The sequence below is a fragment of the Chrysochloris asiatica genome, unplaced genomic scaffold, assembly GCF_000296735.1.
Source record: "Chrysochloris asiatica unplaced genomic scaffold, ChrAsi1.0 scaffold00015, whole genome shotgun sequence".
NCBI classification, from domain to species: domain Eukaryota; kingdom Metazoa; phylum Chordata; class Mammalia; order Afrosoricida; family Chrysochloridae; genus Chrysochloris; species Chrysochloris asiatica.
The window spans coordinates 16,325,602-16,333,259 of NW_006408533.1; the positions used below are offsets into that span (position 1 = coordinate 16,325,602).

General features: G+C 39.4%; 1 protein-coding gene across 1 annotated transcript in view; it reads left to right on the top strand.

Annotated features, from left to right (window-relative positions):
- Positions 1–6,398: 6,398 nt before the first annotated feature.
- MAPRE2 (microtubule-associated protein, RP/EB family, member 2) overlaps positions 6,399–7,658 on the top strand; it is a 185,495-nt gene continuing 184,235 nt past the window's right edge. The window contains exon 1 of the mRNA XM_006835065.1: positions 6,399–6,454. The gene's annotated coding sequence lies outside the window, so the exon portion shown is untranslated. The remainder of the gene's footprint in view (positions 6,455–7,658) is intronic.

The window sequence follows — 7,658 nt, forward strand, 5'->3', positions numbered from 1 at the left end:
TGGCCAAGTGGCAGCATCGATGGACTCAAATGTGGCTACAGTAGTGAGGTTGGCCCAGGATCGGGCAGTGCTTCATTCTGCTGTGTATAAGGTTGCTATGGTCGGTACCGACTTGATAGCAACCTAACAACAGTATATGATCTAAGGAGCTCTGGTAGCGTAGTGATTACGAATCAGGCTGCGAACCTCAAAGTCAGCAGTTAGAAACTACCAGCTGTTCCGCAGGAGAAAGATGAGGCTTTCCGTTCCTGTAAAGATTTACAGCCTCGGAAACCCTGTGCAAGGTCACTATGAGTTGGAACCGACTTCACGGCACGTCACCACCACACAATCACATTAGGGGTGAGTTAATTAAGTGTTTAACCAAATATAGCTGGCTAATTTTTAAGTGGATAAATTTTTCTGACCCACAATGTTAAAATTTTAGCAGAAAAAAGGTTCTCTGTCCCTCTTTTAAGCAAAGCAAAGAAAAAGTTGTTGTTCTTTTAAATTTTTCACTCTTATAGCAAACATTACCTTTCCCAAAGAGACTTGTATAAGATGTATAAAGGACAAGATTAAAGGCAAATAATTAATCATGATGATATTAAGCAGCTTTTCTTATAATAATAAAATTTAGGTTTTATTTGTGACTTTTTCTACTCCTATCTTTGGCAATATAACTTTTCAACTTTCAAACAATAATTTTCTCTCTAATGAGCAAGGTTTCAGTATGCCATATGAAAAGTCTGTAGGAAGAGTGTCTTTCCACAATTTTATTATTGAAAGAATCAAAAGTCTTCCAGGTGACAAATATCTAACCTATTTGTATAAAGATCTGTTTGATGTATGTTGCATTTTCTCATAAAGATTGCATCATATAACCCCACAGGTAAATAGCTTAAAAATAGGTTTCAAGACTGGGGAATTCAAAATCCATTGAGACTCAATTTATATTCTTAATTGCAAGAGTGCATTAGCTTCTATGTGGAATCCAAATTTCTTGTTTTCTTTCTCTCTCTCTCTCACTCTGAGTTATCCTTTCTTCTTTCCTCTCTCCCTTGTTCTTCGCTCTCTCTTTCCTCTTTTAAGTCTGGCAGTGGCTCACTCACTTGTCAGTTACTTTCTGAGCACTTACCATGTGTCAGATCTTAGAATAATGGTCCAACATGGTACAGTGGGTTAAGCACTAGATTGCTAACCCAAAAAGCCAGCAGTTCGAGCCCACCAGCTGCTAGTGGCAGTCTGCTACAACAAAGCTATACAGCCTCGGTTATTAAGTTGGACAGTTCTATTCTGTGCTGTAAGGTTGCTATGAGTTGGCATCAACTTGAGGGCAGTAGACTTAGAAGAGAAATAAAACTCTAGGAATTTCCAATCTATATAGCAAAGGATTGGCTTCAAAAATGGAAGAAAGAAAGGGTAGATATTAGAGTCTGTCAGATTCTATTAAAATCTGTCCCTTTCCAACTGATCATGGGCAAATTTTCCCCCACTCTGAACATTGGTTTCTTCATTTGTGAAAAGATTATTTTGAGGATTAAATTAAATTAAATGTATGAAATGACAAGCACAGAGGATGTCCAATAAATGATCTCATTCTTCAAAGTGTTCCTTTACAGCTGCTGCGAAATCAGCAACAGGCTGTTGTCATAGAAGAAAAAAGGACATTTGTACACAGCCAGTCCTGCATTTTCTAAGAGCTGATTATTCAGTGTATAGATAAACTAGGAACTTTATGCCCTGCTTCCTAGCTTGGTGCCAATAATTTGCATAATAAACATACCTACTGAGTAGTAGTTAAATAAAGAAGGCAAATGACAATTTCATTTTGACTCCATTAAGGTTTCTAGAAGATTTGGGGCCAGGGCCAGGGAGCTGTTGTTGTTAAGTGCTGTCAAGTCTGTTCTGACTCATAGTGACCCTACACACAACAGAACAAAACACTGCCCAGTCCTGCCCCATCCTCACAATTGTTATGTTTGAACCCATTGTTGCAGCCTCTCTGTTAGTTCATTTTCTTGGGTGTCTTCCTCTTTTTCACTGATCCTCCACTTTACCAAGTATGACGTCCTTCTGCAGGGACTGGTCCATCCTAATAACAAATCCGAAGGACATGAGAAGTCTGGCCATCCTCATGCGGAGGAGCATTCTGGCTGTATTTCTTCCAGTACAGATTTGTTCATTCTTCTGGCAGTCTATGGTATATTTAATCTTCCTCACCAACGCCATAATAATTCAAAGGCATCACTCTTCAGTTTTCCTTATTTGTCATCCAGCTTTCGCATGCATATGAGTTTATTGAAAATACCATGGTTTGGGTCAGGCACACCTTAGTCCTCAAACTGACTGACAGCTTGGCTTTTTTAACACTTTAAAGAAGTCCTTTGCATCAGATTTGTCCAGTTTTTAAAACACTGGCATGAAAAAGTACAGATTTTTTTAAATATGATTTTTAGATTTAGTAACTATCATTAAACGATTCAAAAATGTAAAATACCTATATAAATAAATTCTTCCACAAAATCGGTGACTAAATTGTACCTATTTGACAGGAATGAAAAATGAAAATTGTATTCAGTGTACCTGACTTCCCGGAGGCTTGGTGGTACAGTGGTTGAAGCGCCTAGCTGTTTATTAGTGCTTCAGTGGTTCCAACCCACTGGCTGTCTTTGGGAGAAAGATATGGCGGTCTGCTTCCATCCAAATTTACAGCCATGGAAACACGATGATGCACTTCTGCTCTTTTCTGTAGGGTCACCATGAGTTGGAATAGACTTCACAGCAGCTGTTGTTGCTGTTTGGTGCTGTCCAATCAGTTCCAATTCATAGTGACCCCTGCACACAGAATGAAACACTGCCCAATCCTGCCCCATCCTCACAATTGTTATGTTTGAGCCCATTGCTGCTGCCACTATGCCAATCCATCTTGTTTGGGGTCTTCCTCTTTTTCACTGACCCTCCACTTCATCAAGCATGATGTCCTTCTCCACAGACTAGTCCCTCCTGATAACATGTACGAAGTGTGAGAGATGAAGTCTCATTATCATGGCTTCTAAAGAGCTTTCTGATTGTACTTCTTCAAGCACAGATTCATTTGTTCTTCTGGAAGTCCATGGTACTTTTAATATTCTTCTCCAACACCTTAATTTAAATGCATCTGTTATAATATGTGCTTCCTTATTCATTGTCCAATTTTCATTTGCATAATAGGCTTTTGAAAATACCATGGCTTGGGTCAGGTGCACCTAAATCCTCAAATTGCCATCTTTGTTCTTGAACGCTTTAAAGAGGTCTTCTGCAATAGATTTGCCTATTGAAAGAACACCTTAGTCCTAAAACTGACACAAGAGGTCTTGTGCAGCAGATTTGCCTAATGCAATGCATCATTTGGTTGCTTGAATGTTGATTGTGGATCCAAGCAGTGGATTTGGTTTTTTGGAGTACCTGAGTTCAGTTCTTGAAACTGTTCATTGTTAAATTATTTTATCTTTCAGCAAGTGAAGGTCTGTGAATTATTTTTGAGTTCCTTTGTTGAACATAACATTAAAATTTCAACTGTTGTTTAAATGATTATATATGCCTGAATGCTTTTGTGTACATCCACAAAAATATAATACCTAGGGAATAGAAGAAAATACTATTGAATGATGATGCACAGAGGGGATTGTAATCATTGCAATGAAATTACATACAATAGGATGAAAGTAAAACTGATGTTCCTCCATATAAACTATTACTCAATTTACAATAAAAACTTTTTTAAAAATTCAACTGTCATTTTTATTTTACTGGTTATTTTTTTTTGGGGGGGGTCATCATTTTTATTTTTCTACTTGCCAAGGTGCTGTAGAATGAGCTTTGGACTGTGAACCACAAGGTCAGTAGTTCAAACACACCAGCTAGATGCTTCTTGGAAACCCTATATAAGGTCGCTATGAGTTGGAACTGAATTGATGACACGAATTGGGCTACTAACTTCAGGGTCGGCAGTTCGAAACTTCCAGCCATTCCGCGGGAGATTTACAGCCTTGGAAACCCTGTATAGGGTCACTATGAGTCGGAACTGACTCCACGATACTTAGCAACAACAACTTAACAGCACTTACCATTTTGTTCTTTGCATGTTTTTCTTTTATCATCTCCTCATTTCCTTTTTAATGTTGTTAAATGCTATCGAGTCCATCCTGACTCCTAGTGACCTAGTACAGGGTTTCTCAGGAGCAGCTGGTACATTTAAACTGCCAACCTTGCAGTTAGAAGTCCAGTGCTATACTACAGCACCACACCAGGACTCTTCTTTTCCTTGTACAAGTGAAAAATGTTCCTATCCCTTTTAGAAAAATTCTTCTCCCAGGGTTAACTCTAGAACTAAATCTGAAATTAATCACAAGTGGTAGATCTGCTGAAATATTTATTTTTATACATTTAGACTCAATAAGTACCAAAGGCCTTTCTGAAATGACCATATACAGGAAACAGTTACAAAAGGGCAACATTCCAGGTTACTAGTTGTTGTTGTTAAGTGCCTTCGAGTCAGTTCCAACCCATAGCAGCAGCATTGTGTAGGGTTTCCTAGGAGTGGCTGGTGAGCTTGAACCGCTGACCTTGCAGTTCAAACCAACTTTGCAGTCCAGTGCATTAACCCACAGCACCACACTAGGACTCCTATGCCGGGTGAGCGCTATATATGGAAATTGGAATATGAGAAGTGAGTTCAAGGGAACTCAGGACTCATCAAGGAAAAGATATGACCTTGAGTAACACGGTGCACAACAGCTGTTTGTTGGGGTTGAGGCTTTGACAGCAGCAGCATGTATGTAGGGGGTCCCCTACATCAAGGGTTCTTCCAGAGGCAAGTAGAGCCGGGAGCCACCAGAGGGCAAGAGGAGCAGGCCGAGTGGAGAAAGTTGTGTGTCCTTAAATGATGTCCTTCAGAAGCAAAGTGAAGAGTCACTGGCTTTGAGCGCTCTGAAGGAGAGCAGCACCCTAAAGTCCTATAACTAACTATAGCATGTTATCTTACCTAGGACTGGCACGTGTTGGGTACCCTTTTGCTGAGTCTGTAAACAGATATGCTCTAAGTGGCTAACAATCTGCTTACTTGGGCTATTTTTTAAACAACTGGATGTGTACAAATTTGGGATTGGTACCAACAGGTTTTGTTTTTTTTTAACTAATGGGCCTCAGCTTACTATGAAGAAGTAAACAACTTGGGGGTCATTTTTGGCTCATTTACACAGCAGTGTTTCTTGGGGTGATGGGGAAGACCATTGGGGTATATGTGTGTCAGGTTCTTTTTAGCCACATCTGGTTGAGCCCCAGGCAGCCTCCCCAGTAACTCCCCACCCCTCAGCACTGGGTCCTCAAGGCCTAGAGCTCAGATGCATTGCTCAGAGTCTAGAGTCACATCTATCCCTTGTCAGTTTAACGTCTTCATCACTAGCCAGGAGAGGTTTTGAAGAAACAACATTACTCCATATGAGTAAAATAAATAATTGCTTCTGGTGCATACATTTCGAAGTTCGATTCGGGAATTATTTTTAATCCCTATTTGTACAGGGTCGCTATGGGTCGGAACCGACTCGACGGCACTTAACAACAACAACAACAATCCTGTTAAAATGACACAAACATCATCTGACTAGAAAAATACGTCTGGGTTGATACTGATATATAACCTGCAGATGAACCTAAATTTGGGGGAGTCCATGTTTCAGTTGATGTTGGCATTTGATAGTGACTAGAGTCCCTGGAGTCCAGGTGTGGCACTGTGGGTTAATGCGCCAGACTGCAAAGCCGTTTGAACTGCAAGGTTGGTGCTTCAAAGCTCATCAGCTGCTCCTCGGAAACCCTATATAGGGTCGCTATGGCTTGGAACTGACTTGACGGCACTTCACAACAACAACAGAGGCACTATTGGAGTCCTGGTATAGCACTGAGGATTAATGCTCTGGACTGCAAGGTCGCTTTGAACTGTAAGGTGGTTCAAGTTCACCAGTAGCTCCTTGGAAACCCTATACAGGGTCGTTATGGATCAGAACCTGACTCTATGGCACTTAATAACAAAAAGGCACTATTTATCCGCTAATACACACTCTTATCACGTCAGGCTTTCAGGAAAAAGGAGGGGAAAAAAAGATCTTTACACAGCACTGGCATCATACTAAATCGTCAATAACTTTAGTAAATCAACCCAAGAATTCATTTCATAATATAGATTGAGAATCCTATTCAATTGTTGTCTTACACTCTCCCAATAGTAAAGTCAACTGAATTTAGACATTTGGAGGATGTTTTTGTTCCTTTTCCCCTGCTGGCCACTTCCAATGAACTATAAATATTGGTGCCTTTGTTTTCATCGTACTTAACACTCTTATTCTATGTTTTTTTTTCCATTGTTATGATTTCAGTATCCCACTTCCCAGAGGAACAATTCATCTGGACAGCCAGGGAGAGAGCCTGGATGCTTAAGGTAAAGTATAATTGTATGTTATATAAATGTGTATTCTGTTATATGAATCCTTGTTTTTGGATTAATTGAAGTGTAATTGCCTTATAACAAATTTATTTTCAAATGTTTTTATGATAGCAATAAAAATCTTCAAGTAAACATATTCCTTGAAAACATCCTTCTTCAAAGTATATTCCATTTTCCAAGAGTGCTAAAGGCTAATTGTCTTCTATCAGAAATTCTTCTAAAACTTGTGTCAAGCAGATGAAAGTTTAATTTTGGAGATTTGATTGGTGATAGGTGACAAAGGAGAATGCCAATATATGGTCAAAATGACCTCATGACATTTCTCATGATTTGTAAGTAATTGACTTTTTAAAAATTGTTGCTATTGTTAAAAAGCAAGGCAGTGGCTCTGTTGAGCTTACAATTGTTGTTGTTAAGTGTTGTCCAGTCAGTTCCGACTCATTGCGACCCTGTATAGAGTTTCCAAGGAGCGACTGGTGGGTTAGCGGCCCAGTGCTCATGCTACAGTGCTACACCAGGATTCTAACCTTAAAATAGAAAGACCAAAAAAAAAAGTGTTTCCTGTGAGGAGACGAAGACCCAGAAAACCTCATTTTTCAGGTCGGGTTTGGTCTTTGAAATATAATATTTGACCTGTAGTTATTTCCTGCTGGTTCTCTGAATATTTCTCTCTAATAATGCCTTCCATGGAGTCCTGGTGTGGTGCTGGAGGCTAATGCATTGGACTGAAAAGTCAATTTGAACAGCAAGGTCAGCAGTTCAAACTCACTAGTCATTCCTCGGAAACCCTATACAGGGTCGCTATGGGTCAGAACCAGCTCAACAGCACTTAACAGCAATAATAACAATGCCTTCCAGATTACTTCTAGGAATTTGCTAGAACAAAGGGACATTTAACTGAATGTCCACCAGATGGCAATATTTGGAAAGCCATGCAGAGAGGTTTCATAGCTATGAGCAATTATTGTTCACTCAGAGAAGAGTCTCACCAGGTTAATGTCCTAGATTTAATCCAAGGCACTCTAAACATCTGTTCTTTTACTTCTTTTTTTCAACATCATCAGATATTTTTTATGAAAATAATAGTAAAAGACGTGTTTGGGTGTGGATGCAGTTTTATTTTGTTTTTTAATTCTGGAATAGATAAAAATTAGAAATGTTGTTCCTAAGTAGAACTCCTCCAGGTAGTACTGTTGTC